The sequence below is a fragment of the Schistocerca americana genome, chromosome 9, assembly GCF_021461395.2.
Source record: "Schistocerca americana isolate TAMUIC-IGC-003095 chromosome 9, iqSchAmer2.1, whole genome shotgun sequence".
Classification (NCBI taxonomy): Eukaryota; Metazoa; Arthropoda; class Insecta; order Orthoptera; family Acrididae; genus Schistocerca; species Schistocerca americana.
Genome location: NC_060127.1, coordinates 53,679,749 through 53,695,730, shown reverse-complemented (window position 1 = coordinate 53,695,730; position 15,982 = coordinate 53,679,749). Strand labels below are relative to the sequence as shown.

The window sequence follows — 15,982 nt, the reverse complement described above, 5'->3', positions numbered from 1 at the left end:
AATTTTTTTTATTTTTAGTTTTTTGTAATTAAAAAAATATATATATATTAATGAATTGCTTATGCATGCTGGTGAAGGCGGATCGCTCTCCAATGGTACCGCCTCCATTTTTCCGTTTTTTTTTTTTTTTTTTTTTTTTTTTTTTTTTTTTTTTTTTTTTTTACAGGGTGTACCAAAGCTCTCCCGTCCTCACTGATTTTCGACAACGTTATAAGTTGCGCTAGGGACCGCATCTACCTTCTTTCGAAGTTAGCAGCCAACTACGCTGTTATGCGGCGGCTCGTTTCGGCCCATTCAACATCTGTCCTTCAAGTGTAACGAGCGAGTAACGGAGTTTATATTTCATACCTGCCACAGCGAATTTGTGTTCGTGGGGTCTCTATTCTAATTCGAACGTTTGACTTACGCTATACGTATTCGTTCCGGAATATCGTTTCTACGTCTTCTGTTAACTATACGTGGTTAACATTATGAAGACAATTGTGAAATACAACTTTGTTTGCGGAAAAAATAATGATGTTCGAAGTCGCCAGTTTTTCCACGACAAACGACTTTCAACAACTTATTATATGCATAATTGTTGCAACTGATTGCCGGGAATTTTATATGTATATATATATATATATATATATATATATATATATATATATATATATATATATATATAAAAACAAAGATGATGTGACTTACCAAATGAAAGTGCTGGCAGGTCGACAGACACACAAACATACACACAAAATTCAAGCTTTCACAACAAACTGTTGCCTCATCAGGAAAGAGGGAAGGAGAGGGAAAGACGAAAGGAAGTGGGTTTTAAGTGAGAGGGTAAGGAGTCACTCCAATCCCGGGAGCGGAAAGACTTACCTTGGGGGGAAAAAAAAGGACGGGTATACACTCGCACACACACACATATCCATCCACACATATACAGACACAAGCAGACATTATATATATATATATATATTTGAATTACAAAAAACAAATACTAAAAAAAATTTGCATGGTGCGAGATTCGATCCGGCGACCTTCGAATTATAAACCTGAGCGCTTACCGCTGCGCCACGACGCTGTGGAAAATTATTATTCGTAGAAAGTATTTCACCGCAACGGTTTCTTTTAACTGTCGATTTTCTCGACAATGGCTGAGAAGTGCATCTTGCTGCTTTGCCACATTACACCTCTGGCCATGAGCTTTTATTATGCGCAGTATGAATCGAATCTGAATTTCACAATTGGCAGCCTCCCCTTGTGAGTAGACTTCGGACTACCTGGTTCTCGGTTTTCTCCATGAAAGTGGTTCTTATTGTCAAGTTAATAAGTTTTAATCTACCTCGGCAGCAAGGCTAGAGCCGTTGGGGGTGGGGTATCTCACCCTGCATGCTAGGTCTGGGTGTTCCCTGGCCAGGCTGATCTTTCATCCCTCTTTTACGTGTTTTAATCACTTTTAGATTTGGTTTATCTCACTTTTGCTGTGCCAAGTATACTATTCAAGGTGTTGCACTTCTTTGAATAGTGGCTGCTCTGAACTGTAATGGATTTGGGGTGGGACAGCTGTAGTTGGGACACTTTCTGTCGCCTGGCGAGCCGTGGGGATGCCCACATACTGACTTCCCTATCTCCTTCACCTTGGTTTTATTATTGACGATCTGTGTTTTTAGCCTTCTTGCTTTTACTATTATGAATCTCCCGACTAGATCACAAAATGTTCGTGGTGGATGTCTCGATTTCTGAGTGCACCACTCGTGGGTTGTCGGACTGATGATCTCGTTGTTTGATCCCTCACCAAACACCAACCTCCCTTACCAACCAAAATTTATTTGTTTGGCTGTGCAAAAGAAGGCCCTGTCCTAACTTCAGTTGTCATTTGATGTGAGTCTTCATCCACCCACTAAATCTGATTTATGTAGAAACAGTCCAGAGTGAAGGTTACGTAGTTTTACTGTAACATTGTGACGCTGGTGGGAGAATGTTACCATGGCTGAATTCTTTTTTGCAAGATATGGATGTTTACTCGTAATAGCATCCTTTAGTTTGTACAGTAGGGGAGTGTAACCGTCCACATAATGGTTTTTTTCTCTTGTAGTTGTTGTCTCGTGCTAGAAAACAGGGTTTATTAATTCGTTCTTCAACTTTTCTGTATCCATATATAAGTTAATGTCCCGCATCACAGTTGATGAGATTCTAGAATAGGGCAAGTGGCATACTTACGTTTCCATGCAGAAATGTTATCAGCACTTGCTGTGAGATCTGGTGGGACCGAAAGATGTTGATGTTACGCAGACAGTGAGAGACAGTGAGTAGATGATGTGTTTCGAAGTTATACATTTGAAAGAGAGAGTGAAATATTGCTATTTACAAGGATTATAATTTTAATTGCATTGTGTTTTAATCACAGCTATTTAAAGTGTGCTAGTATTTGCAAACCTAAGGACAACATTGTAACCTATAATATACTCAGGGAAAAAAGAAAGAGTGAAACATTACTGAATAATCAAGGTTATTGATTTAATTGCTGCTGGTTTTGCTTGCAGCAGTTAAAAATGTGCTCTTAGCCATAAAGCTAATCCTAACTTCATAACTTGTAATATATTTGAAAAAGAAAGCAATGAAATATTGGTGACAGTGGAGATTATGAGCGTAATTATCTGTTCGTTTCAGAAGCAACAATTTATGCTGTGAAAACTATCCACAGCATCGTAATTCTTTTTGCTATTAGAGTCCTGCATAGGCACATTGAGCAGTGTAGCACAGTGCTTAGCACACTGTACTTGCATTCAGGACGATGACCGTTCAAACCCACGTCAGGCCATTCTGATTTAGGTTTTCCATGATTTCCCTAAATCATTTAAGGCAAATGCTGCGACAGTTCATTCAAAAGGGCAGGCTACTTTCCTTCTCCATCTTTCCCCTAATCCGGGCTTTTGCTCTGTCTCAATGTCAACGGGACATTAAACACCAATCCCCTCCTCAATCACACGTAATCACGGCCTCGTAATTCGCAACATGTTCAGAAAGCAGGAATTAAATATCTGTGACAGTGAATATTATTAATGTAATTCTCCTCATTTGCTTGCAGTAGGGAATGTAAGCTGAATTACTAGGGCCCGACATCAGCACAACACTGTAATTCAACATGTTTTGACACGCGTGCAGGGGGGGAGCAATGAAACATTTCTATATATTAATATTATAAATGTAGTTTTTGTTAGCAAAACTTCACATCCCAACCTTACCTAGAATGCAGGCTAAGCTACAGCTATGTCTGTCACAATAAGCAGGACTTTTAGCTTTCAGATTCATTGACTCTGCTAACTCACAACCAAACAGTCAAATACCAAACTAACTTAGATCTTGGGCAAAGCTTTCAGTATGTCACTACAAGCAGATTTTTTTTAGCTTTCAGATTCGTTGGCTTTGTCAACTCAGGAGCACACTTTGACATCCAAACTTAACACTTCATAGTAACTGATATAATTGTGAAAAATGATCAGGTATTTATGGCAACAAATAATTTTAATGGAATTGCTGCTTGTCTTAAGGATAACAGTTACCAGTAAAAAGAAGCAATGAAACAGCACATGAAAACAAGTCTGACTCATTTCAGTTTTGTTTCTTCCACTCACATTCAAAGAGATTGATATCGAATAATGTCTTGCACTGTCTTGTGTCGTGCAGGGACCATTTAATGGTAACACATCTGCCATGTGTGGTATTTGAGTAGGCCCTGTCTTTGGGCATTTGAAAGTCAGTTTGTGATTGACGGTAAGGAGCTGGAAACCTTCGTTTTTTTAGACATTTGTATGTGGAGAAACAGTCTGATATTATCATTGTCTCTGGCAAATATTCTGTTTAATCAGTCATCAGAGAACATCAGAAATATTGTAGATCTGGGACTGATACACGGAGCAGTCTGAGTTGTAGTGGGGAGGTAGGTAGTCTCCACATGACGCGTGATTATGTGTCGGTTAGACCGTCAGCGAGAGCGCGCTGCTAGTTCCTGCCTATCAACCCTCGTATCGTACAGGTTTTTGTTTGTTTGGTTAGAACAGCTCAGTGTCAGTTAGACTATCAGTGAGAGAGCACTTCAATTTCCCGCTGCTAATAAGGCAAGTACACCGTTCGTTTGTTGCATATTCTTATGACCTTCAAACAAGAGTGACTGCAGTAATTGATAGGAATTGTGATTGTTGTGTACAGATGCGAGCTGAGTTGGCGGCCCTTCGCTCAGAGCTCCAGGCTGCTTTGGCTTCCGTCACACAGCTTGAGGCTGCTGCCAAGGGGTGTCACTGTGGGGGATCAAACGTGGGGATGCGAGGGACGTCAAGCATGCCCCACGTGTCCTCTGATCGGTCCGTCTGGCAGGCAGCAAAAAACCTTCCTAGGGGCCGACCATAAGGCCTCGCCACTTCGTTTGATGAACATGTTTTGGGAGTTATCTGTGGCTGACGATGTCTCTGACCCGGATGTAGTCAGCCACCCTGTTCCAGAGGAAGCTTCTCGACCCACAAGATCTGGGCATTCACAGAGGGTGGGTTTGCTGGTGGTTGGGAGCTCCAGTGTTGGGCTCATAATGGGGCCCCTTAGGAACATGGCTGCCAAGGAGGGGAAGGGAGTCAGTTTGCACCCCATGTGGGAATTTCGTGAACCATACTAAAATATATAATTCAGCTTACAGTGCACATTTGTATGTCCAGGATCGGATCTAAATTTTTTTTGGAATACCAGTACTGTGTTATTTCATGTTTGGTTCTTATTATAGCATAATGCTATACGTGCTAGAAGGTGAAGACGTTCACTTGAAATGCAGCGAACAGTTGAAACTAAAGATGTCGAATTAAACCGTTTCAAATAAATGAAGCACCTCAATGGAAAAGATTAATAAAAGCCAAATTTCATTAGCAAACCGACAAAAATAACTTCATTGTTTTGCAAGGTGATTAATACTTGACTGTTAGAAAGGTGGGAATAAAATAAAAACTAAAACTAATAACTTATTTTAGCCTTCCATAATTATGTGAATGTACTTTAATTCACATGATAGCTTCCGGCCACAGAAATTCGTTTTGTTTTCATTTGACGTGAGAGAAATAAACGAAGAGGAAACAGTAAAATCACAACATCTACATCTACGTGATTGCTCTGCTATTAACAGTAAAGTGCCTGGCAGAGGGTTCAATGAGCCACTTTCAAGTTGTCTCTCTCTACCATTCCACTCCTGAATGGCATGCGGGAAAAACGAGCACTTAAATTTTTCTGTGCGAGCCCTGATTTCTCTTATTTTATCGTGATGATCATTTCTCCCTATGTAGGTGGGTGCCAACAGAACGTGTTCGCAACCGGAGGAGAAAACTGGTTATTAAAATTTCGTGAGAAGACCCCGTCACAACGAAAAACACCTTTGTTTTAATGATTGCCACTCCAATTCACGTATAATGTCTGTGACACTCTCCCCCCTATTTTGTGATAATACAAAACGAGCTGCCCTTATTTGTACTTTTACGATGTCATCCACCAGTCCCATCTGATGCGAATCCCACCCTGCACAGCAATACTCCAAAATAGGGCGGACAAGTGTGGTGTAAGCAGTCTCTTTAGTAGACCTGTTGCACCTTCTAAGTGTTCTGCCAATGAATCACAGTCTTTGGTTTGCTCTACCCACAATATTATCTATGCGATCGTTCCAATTTAAGTTATTTGTAATTGTAATCCCTAAGTATTTAGTTGAATTTACAGCCTTCAGATTTGTGTGACTTATTGCGTAATCGAAATTTAGCTGATTTCTTTTAGTACTCATGTGAATAACTTCACACGTTTCCTTATTCAGGGTCAACTGCCACTTTTCGCACCATACAGATATCTTATCTAAATCAATTTGCAAGTCGTTTTGGTCATCTGATGACTTTACAAGATGGTAAATGACAGCATCATCTGCAATAAGACAGCTACTCAGATTGTCTCCTATGTCGTTAATATAGATCAGGAACAATAGAGGGTCTATAACACTTCCTTGGGGAATGGCGGATATTACTTCTGTTTTACTCGATGACTTTCTGTCTATTACTACAAACTGTGGCCTTTCTGACAGGAAATCACGAATCCAATTGTACAACTGAGGTGATACCCTGTAGGCACACAGTTTGGTTAGAAGACGCTTGTGAGGAATGGTGAAAGCCTTCTGGAAATCAAAAAATATTGAATCAATTTGACATCCGCTGCCAATAGCACTTATTACTTCATGAGTATAAAGAGCTAGTTGTGTTTCACAAGAATGATATTTTCTGAAAACGTGCTGACTGTGTATCAATAAATCGTTTTCTTCGAGGTACTTCTTAATGTTCGAATACAGTATATGTTCCATAACCCTACTGCAAATCGACATTAGTGATACAGCCTGTAATTCAGCGGATTACTCCTACTTCCCTTTTTGGGTATTGGTGTGACTTGAGCAATTTTCCAGTCTTTAAGTACGGATCTTTCTGTGAACGAGTGGTTGTATATAATTGCTAAATATGGAGATATTTTATCAGCATACTCTGAGAGGAACCTGACTGGTATACAATCTCGATCCGAGGCCTTGCCTTTATTAAGTGATTTAACTGCATCATTACACTGAGGATATTTACTTCTATGTTTCTCATCTTGGCGGTTGTTCTTGATTTGAATTCAGGAATATTTACTTCGTCTTCTTTGGTGAAGGAGTTTCGGAAAACCGTGTTTAATAACTCTGCTTTAGTGGCACTGTCATCAGTGACTTCACTGTTGTTATCGCGCAATGAAGGTATTGATTGCGTCTCGCCACTGGTGTGCTTTATGTATCACCAGAATCTTTTTGGGTTTTCTGCCAGATTTCGAGACAGAATTTCGTTGTGGAAATTATTAAAAGCATCTCGCACTGAAGTACGCGCCACATTTCGAACTTCTGTAAAACTTTGCCAATCTTGGGGATTTTGCATTCTTTTAAATTTGGCATGCTTTTTTCGTTGCTTCTGCAACAACGATCTGACGTGTGTTGTGTACCATGGGGTATCAGTACAATCACTTATTAATTTATGTGGTATATCTCTCTCAATTTTTGTCAATACACTCTCTTTGAAAACATTCCACAGCTTTTCTACACTTACATAATCAGATCGGAAGGAGTGAAGACTGTCTCTTAAAAAGGTGTTAGGAGCATTTTTATCACCTTTTTTAAATAGATATACTTCGTGTTACTTTTTGATGGTTGTAGGTGTTACGGTATTCAGCCTAGCAGCAACTGCTTTGTGGTCGCTAATCCCTGTATTCGTCACAATACTCACTATTGTCCAGGATTATTTGTTGCTAAAAGGTCAAGTATGCTTTTGCAACCGTTTACTCTTCAAGTGGGCTCATGAACTAATTGTTCAAAATAATTTTCTGAGAAAGCATTCTGTACAATTTCGGATGATGTTTTATGATTGCCACCGGCTTTAAACATATAATTTTTCCAGCATATCGAGGGTAGGCTGGGGTCACCACTGACTATAATTGTATGAGTGGGGTATTTATTTGAAATGAGACTCAAATTTTCTTTGAACTGTTCAGCAACTATGTCTCCTTAGTCGGGGGGTCGGTAAAACGATCCAATTAATTGTTAAGTCCGATTGTCAGGTATAACCTCTACCCATACTGTTTCACGCGAACTATCTACTTCAATTTCACTACAAGGCAAACTACCTCTGACAGCAATAAATACTCCACCACCAACTCTATTTAATCTATCCTTTCTGAACACTGTTCGATCGTCTGAAGAAATTTCGGCTGAACTTATTTCTGGCTTTAACCAGCTCTCTGTACCTACAACTACATGAGCTTCAGTGCTTTCTATTAGGGCTTGGAGCTCTGGTTCTTTCCCAACACAGCTACGACAGTTTACTACTACAATACCAATCGTTTCTACAGCTAACTTACTGTTTTTTATCAGCCATGTTTTTAGACGGACGTCTCTTCTGTGGTTCCCTGAGACCCTCTAACCTAAAAAACCGCCCCGTCCTTTCCACACAGCCCCCGCTACCCGTGTAGCCGCCTCCTGTGTGTAGGAGACTCCTGCCCTATTAAGCGGAACCTGGTAACCCACCACCTGATGGTGCAAGTCAAGGAATCTGCAGCCAACACAGTCATAGAACCTCCTGATCCTCTGATTCAGACCCTCTACTTGGCTCTGCACCAAAGCTCCACAGTCAGTTCTGTTGACGATGCTGCAGATGGTAAGCTCCGCCTTGATCTTGGAAGCTAGGGTGGCAGTCTTTACCATTTCCGTTAGCCGCCCGAAACGGGACAGAATCTGCTCCGATCCAAAGCGACATATGTCATTGGTGCCGACATGAGCCACTACCTGCAGTTGGCTGCACCCTGTACTCTTCATTGCATCTGGAAGCAGCCTTTCCACATCCGAGGTCTTGTTTCTTTTATGGCATTATGTAAGATATTTAAACATTTTACATGTACGAACATAAGGGCTTCCTGCGACATCGCAGCTGCGCAAGTGCGGTGACACCTGTTATCTGGCGCTATCTGGCAACTGCTGAAATGAAACTATTTCTAACAGTAGTGGAAAAATATTGCGAATGGTGGTTTGAAAAGCAGTACTTTCAAAGTAAATTTCCTTTTACGCAAGATGAACGATGTGTGGGAATGTACGAAGAATTTCTTAAATCATAGAGCGTTTCATTCTAATTTAAAAATCAACTCTTTGAGGACGACCATTAGAAGAATTGTGAGCCCAGATGATCAGGCATTTATGTTGTTGTTAAAAATTGTACCATAACATTCGTGTGATATATCTTAAAGTGTAACACATGCAAAAAAGATCAAATTATATGTGAAAACGTAGATTCTCTTGCAGCTTATTAATCTTCGAAACCAATATTATATGTGATAGCTTTGCTTCTCTGGTAGCAACACCATGTATATTAATTTAAACCATTAACTTTTCCAATTTGTCGCGCTACTCAACATCTGCTCTGAATGTCCACCGTCATCGGCCAGTGAGATCATGTGACATCAGCTATGGCTGGCTTACAAAAGCGCATCGCAATTTCAATTTCAACACTTCAGAAAGTAACATGTGTTTCATGGAATTCAAATTTATACTTTCGTAATACGAAAATAAGCAGCGTACATGTTGCTGCAGATACTTTTTCTGCAATGAAACCATGGTTTTTTCCTTGAAAATTTTGAGGACAAATTTGGGAAAAATGCAAAATGGTTATTATTAATTAAAACTTACTCTGCTGCCTGATCTACAGCTCTCAGATATATGCTCATCTACATGATGTACCTATGACCATTTTCCCCACGCAAAACTTTGAATGTGGTCCAGGGAATTCTGTCACAGGGATCTAACACTTTGAGTACATGAGGAGCTTTGGACTAATCTGCAGCAGTGAGGTGTACATTGTATCACACTTGTAAAAAAAAAAAAAAAAAAAAAAAGGGGGCCAAGGATAATCGTACGGATACGGGGGTGCCTTTGTGTTAGCCTTTGAAGGCAATTTCCTCCCGGAGAAAATTAAGGTCATTGTATACAAGTGCGATGTGAAACCATCTGTCCCATTGCATATGAGGTGCTTCAGATGTGTATGCTTTTGGCCATGTGTCATCCTGCTGCACAGTGCACAGCAGACTGAAAATGTGGTGTACAATCATGTCATGAAGGTAGTCCTTGTGAACACCCACTTTTGTGTTTCAACAGTGCATAACATCACCTTCACATTCACCAGTTCACGCTGTTTTCAAGGAAGAACAGAAGATCCAGGAATAAAAGTCTGTTGATCGCCTGTTGTATACTAAGGCACAGAAGAAATATGAATGTCTACATCTTGTGGCAATGACACCTCACCTCTACCTTCCGTTCCTATCCTGCTGTACCTTCTTATGGAGCTACTTGCCGCACCTAGATGGAGAACTGTTCTCCCTTATGTGCTCCCGGACTGGATGCCCAATGTCAATAATTGCTGAAGGAGCCACAACCTGTGAGTCCCAGGGCTGTGTGCTTCTATCTGTTCTTGCACTTAGTGCGGATAGTTCCTTGAACGAAGTTTACCCACAAAGGTTATGTAGAAAAAGAACGAGAATAAGAGCTGGGACAAGGCTCCTCTGGTGCCTGATCCCACCACACAGTCAGATCCTAATGATTGTGAATGCAGTTCCACCCCCGCTAGTGGTAGGCAGTGATCCTGCTGTGTGGCCAGCCCTCATGATCCCTTTACTCCTAACCTGGCCTGCAGTCACATGATCATTCAGTGGAATTGTAATGAGCACTACTGTCACCTGCCAGAGCTATACCACCATATTTCCTCTTCTGCTGTTTGCATTGCTCTCAAAGAAACACACATCGCTGATGATTAGCGAAAGGATTTTAAGGTGGAAATATGGACAGAAAAGTAGGGAAAAGGTTCTGAAAATACATGCAAAAAGATGCTGATGAAATTACTTTATTTGAATCTAAACAAGCTACATTAACAATCTTTGTCCATTGTATGGGGGTCTGTTGTACTGGTAGTGGGTTAAACACGTCACTTCAGTTTTTTGGACAGCAGGTCACTGGCACTTTGAGCTCAACAGCTCGTTATATATGGAGAAATTAGCCTTGATATCTACAGAAACCAATGGAGCATATCTTGTCAGCATCTGGATTGTTCTTCAAATTTAATTCAGATTTGTCTGTAGCAGATCCAGCAAGGATGAACCTCCTCCTCTACACCTTCTTCCAAAAACTTCTAAATGACATCAGGTAAATACTTGGAACTTTTTGCTGTGTATGGTTACAACTCTACATATTTGTTGACTAATTGTTGGCCTGCTTGATGACTGTTGGGTCCATTGAGTTATGACACGTGTGAAATGTTTGTTTTTATCAAAGTTTTTGCACTAGAAAACTGTTCATCTTATCCAAGTACACCACCTTGTAGTGGCAGGAAACTGTGTAAGGTGGAGCTCTGTCATTTCTCAATACAAAACTTGTTGACGACTGGAAGTCTTTACCAGAATGGACTTCAGAGCAGCAATGGAGTCATGTACCCTGTAGTAGTTCTCCTTGATACTTTCGCAAATGTGGTATGCACCATGTGCAATACATGTCACATGGTCAGGTTGAAGTACACGTCCTTCAATTGCTGGAAAGCCATAAGCATTTAGTGTGCTTGATCAGACACCACAAGCTTGACTTTTTTTTATTGTATGGCCCCTGGTTACAGATTCATACATGAATCACTGAACGGTTGTATTATTATCCAGGTGTGTGTCTTCTCGAGTTGGTACATTTCAAAAAGTGTAGGTTTTACTCATTCACCAGATAACGGAAAAACCAACACATTTAAAATATATCCTTGCAGCTCATCAGTAATTTCATCTAAAATGAATACCATTTCATGTTTGCCAACTGCCTCCTTTATCTTCTCTAAAACATTCTCATAAATTGGCTGTGCGTAACTTTTCTCAGAGTGCTCCCATCCGGCATTGACTTTCTTCTCAAGAAATTATTTTACTGCAGGATTGGAATTCCTATCGTGATCTATACTATGGCAAGATGTTCGCTAAACTCATTCAATGACCGCTGCGGTTCAGATTCTGATGTGAAGGCATTCATCAGAGTAGGTTGGTTATGTTTTGACTTGTGAAGTTCAATGTTCTTTAAAGGTTTGTTGTTCTGGATGTGCTGGTTTATTTTCTTTGATTGTTGGTTGTAATCGATTGCAATATTTACTTCACAAATGGCACATCGCAGGATGATCCCATCAGTTTTGAAAAACTGAGTCTTTAATTCTTCCAGAAATGTACACAACTTCTCTCTCTCCACCTTTGGCATTGTTTTGTTGTGAAAAGTATGTTTTGGTATTTTCTAATCTAAGAAGAGGGCAAAAAAAAATCTGTTTAATCTGTAAAACATAGAGAAAAATGGAGAGAAAGGTGCGTAAGCATAGAATAGAAGGTAAAAGGTGCAACAGAATATACTTATTTTGCTTCATTTCATGTCCCCAAATGTATATATTGATGTGCCTGTACGAAAATAGCCATATTTTTGGAAAGGTGCTGCTCGTTAAAATCCTTTCTTTATTGATGACCATTCTCGAACACTCTGTGGTTATTGTGTTCTGTTAGAACTGTGCTGGTCCCGAGAGGGCCTGGCAAGAGCCTTCTAATTGACCAGCTTCTCACAGACGATAGTTTGTACCTCCTCAGTGACGTTCTACCCACTTGAGTGCCTCCCATGGCAACTTTTCAGTCACCAATCTGACAGTCTGTTCCCCTACTCTTGTTGCTTCACTACATTGATCACTAGTCACTGATCTTTGCGACAGTGACCACTTTACGGTTATCCAGTCCTTTCCATGCCACCATCAGATAGATTGATTACCACATTGAGCACTTTGCAGAGCCATCTGGCCTTTGTTTGCCTCAGCTGTTACATTCGCTGCCTCTCTCTCTGATGGGATCCTTGTGCCATGGTGGGCCAGAAACATTGCAGTAGCTATTGAGGCTCACCAACAAGCTCCACAGTAATTCAAACGACATCCTTAACAGACCAGCCTTATCACTTTTATGCAGCTTCATGCTAAGGCTCACTGTATAATCGAATGCTTTAAGAAGGAATGCTGGGAGTGTTAGGTATCCTCCCAGGGAACGTATGCCTTTTCGTCTTATGTGTGGGCCAAGCTCGATGGCCTTATGGACTGTCAATGATAAACAGCTGTCCCAGGTTTTGTCATACAAGGTTGTCTTTCTAACAGTTCATCGGTTCTTGCTGAACACCATGCAACCCACTTTGTGACAGCATCGGCATCCTCTTCTTATCAGGTAACAAGTTGAAGACATCCCCTTATGTTTCATTTGCCCTCAGGTTGTATCCTATATTGAATTTTCCCCAAAGGCAACATCTCTTTAGGGTCGTACAGCGTATTTGGCTCCAAGGTGCCATCCCCTCGCAATGGTGGGATAGCATAGTTGTCCCATCCTTAAGCCACACACGTGTCTCTTGATAGTTTCCGCCCGATTAGCCTGGCGAATGTACTCTGCAAGCTGCTTGAAATGATGGTTGCCTGTAGATTGTGCAGGGTTCTCAAATCTTGGGGCCTTTTGTCCCCCTATCGGTGTGGTTTCCAGGAGGATGATCCACATCCCACCATCTGCTTGGCATAGAGGCAGCAATCTAACAGGCTTTTCCTAAAACACCATCACCTTATCACACCTCTCGGCGTCATCACACTTTACTTACCCTCCATGACTGGGGCTTTCGAGGCCCCCTGCCAGTGTTTATGTATCAGTTTTTATCCCACTGGTTGTTCTGGGTTAGTGTTGGTACTTCACTCAGCTGCCCCCGGGTCCAGGAGAATGGTGTTCCACAGATCGCTTTGAGTGTATCTCTCTTCCTCACCACTGTCAATGGGCTAGTGACCTCTGTTGGACTGCTGGTCGCTCCTGTGTTGTATGTCAAAGATTATTGCATTTAGTACGGCTACCACTCGGTAGCCTCTGCCTGAGCTCTTTCCCATGGTTTCCAATTCTCTCCTACAAAAATGTGGGTCATGCATTTCTGCCATCGTACCACAGCCCATCCTGACTGAGAATACTGCTTCGTACCCAGTACGTGGACATTGTAGCAGTCTCAGTTCTTGGGCCGCCTCCTTGATAAAAAGCTACTTGGCTGCTCCAGATTCATCACCTGAGGGCTAGCTGCATGGGGAAGCTTAACACTTTCTGCTTCCTTGCTCACAGATCATGCTGGTGTTATCCGTATTTACTGGGCCCCGGTTTCTTCCTGACTGGACTGTGGTTGCCAGCTTTATGGCTCGGTGGCTCCTTCAACTTTGAAACTGTTAGGCCCAGTCCACCATCATGTTGTGCTTCTGGCCATTGGTGCCTTTTGGGCTAGGCCCATAGAAAGTCTCCTTGCCGACGCAGGGATCTTCCCTCTTGAGATTCGATGATACCAGCTCTTCGTCTACTATGCAATCACCAGCCAACAGTTCCCTGATCATCCCACATATTCGATTCTCTTTGCATAGAAGGGAGATGTTGTACTTCTGATACCACCCTCGGATGGTATTACAAGTTGGAATATGCCTTGCTTCATTCTGCCAAGATCTCCACCTCCCCTCCCTGGACTGTGCTCCACCTGTTTTCTCGCGCACTCCACCTGGGATGGTGCCCAGGCCACAGTTTAGGGCTAATCTCTTCCCATGTCATAAAGTCTCGGTTACCTCCATGAGCTTTCAGTGTCTGATATGTCCAGTTCTTCAAGAGTTCCAGGGTGCTACCATCTTTTACACCAACGGCTCTAAAACTGTGAATCAGGAGGGATATGCTTTTATATCTCTTGCTGGTATGGAAGACCATTCACTGCAGGGAACATGTTGCGTGTTAATGGCAGAGCTAACTGCTGTTGCCAGAGCCCTCCATTTTGTTAAATGGGTCTTCCTTGACCAATTTTTAATATGCACTGACTCAATGAGCAGTCTCCAGGCTATTGATAGTTCTATTCTTGCCACCTTTTGGTCCCTGTTATTCATGACCTCACTGATCTCAATTGTGCTGCTTGCTCAGTTACTTTTCTCTAAGTCCAAAGACATGTGGATATCCCAGGGAATGAACTGGCAGACCGTTTGGCTAGAGGAACACTTACTTGCTCCCTGTTCACTTTGCCATGACAAGTGCGGATTTGCAGGTGCACATGGAATCTCTGCTTACTCAGGAATGAAACAACATCTAGTGGATTACTGTCCCACGTAATAAACTCCACACAATCAAGGAGACTGCTGCAACATGGTGCTCTTCGTTCTGCTTCTCCTTGAAGGAGTCCACAGTCCTATGCTGTCTCCGCATCGCTCATGCCAGGTTAAGCCATAGTTTCATTAAATATTGGCAGACAATTCACGGATGGTCAACCTGGTTCTCTGTTTTCCCTTGAACGTGGTTTTGTATTCTCAGATATAAGGTTTTAATCTGTCTTTGGAGCAGGTGTGGAGTGGTTGGGTATTCCGCCATTGTATGCTAGGCCTGGGGATTCCCTGACTCTACCTCCATGACCAGACTGCTCTTTTATCCCTCTTTTACTCTGAAAACAGTCTCTTTTAGATTCAGTTTTCCTTCTTTTTGCTGCATCCATTTTTCTATTGTGGGTGTTGCACTCTGTTGAATAGTGTGCACTGTCGCATGCAGAGCCGCAGGGATACCCCACCTACTAACTCCCTATTTCCTTCTTCTTGGTTTTGTTATTGATGGTCCAAAGATAGTCATTATGTTTTAAGTCTTCTTGCCTTTACTCTTACTAATCTCTCAACTAGATCAGAAAAAATTTGCAATTGCTGTCTCTACTTCCATATGCACCATTCTTGGATTGAGGGACTGATAACCTTATTGTTTGGTCCCGTACACATTCCCACCTGCAACCAGCCAACCATCTTCTGTTATGAGAGTGGACATCCTGGCACAGTGTCAAAATGTTACAAGCTTCCAGGGACATAAAGCACAGCTCCCATATAATTCCACTTTTTCTCCAGATCTACTCTTTGTTTATTCAAATGGTTCAGAAAATAGTTGTTTCTTTTTAATTTGAAGAAGCTTTGCTGTGGGAAGGCTTAGATAGTGTCAGTATTATGATTAATTTTCTGTTGATGTCAGAATAAAGAGTGCAGAATAAGCAGCTGTAATATGGTATATAATGAATGTTGTGGTCTTGTAATGGATGATTGATTTGTGGAGCTCTCCACAGTAGCCTATCTGATGCAGTTCTCTTCACCCCTGCATTGCCTACTGCAATCTGTTGCCTACTTTGTCAAATTGCACCATAAAACTCTGTTCCCTCCAGTTTAGTAACTCTTCATACCCTCGTCCCCATCAAAATAGGCTGCATTGCATGTCTCAGTAACACAGGTAGCCATGCCATACTGTAGGCGCATGCAACCACAAGAGAGAGTTGTCAGCAACCAGACAAATCTGTTGTTTCTGAATTCTGTAATTGAGG

The 15,982-nt window shown here is 41.6% G+C and overlaps 1 protein-coding gene across 1 annotated transcript in view; it reads left to right on the top strand.

Annotated features, from left to right (window-relative positions):
* Positions 1-15,982, top strand: part of LOC124551333 (eukaryotic translation initiation factor 3 subunit F) — a 58,441-nt gene that overhangs the window by 35,973 nt on the left and 6,486 nt on the right. The gene's annotated exons all lie outside the window — the stretch shown is intronic.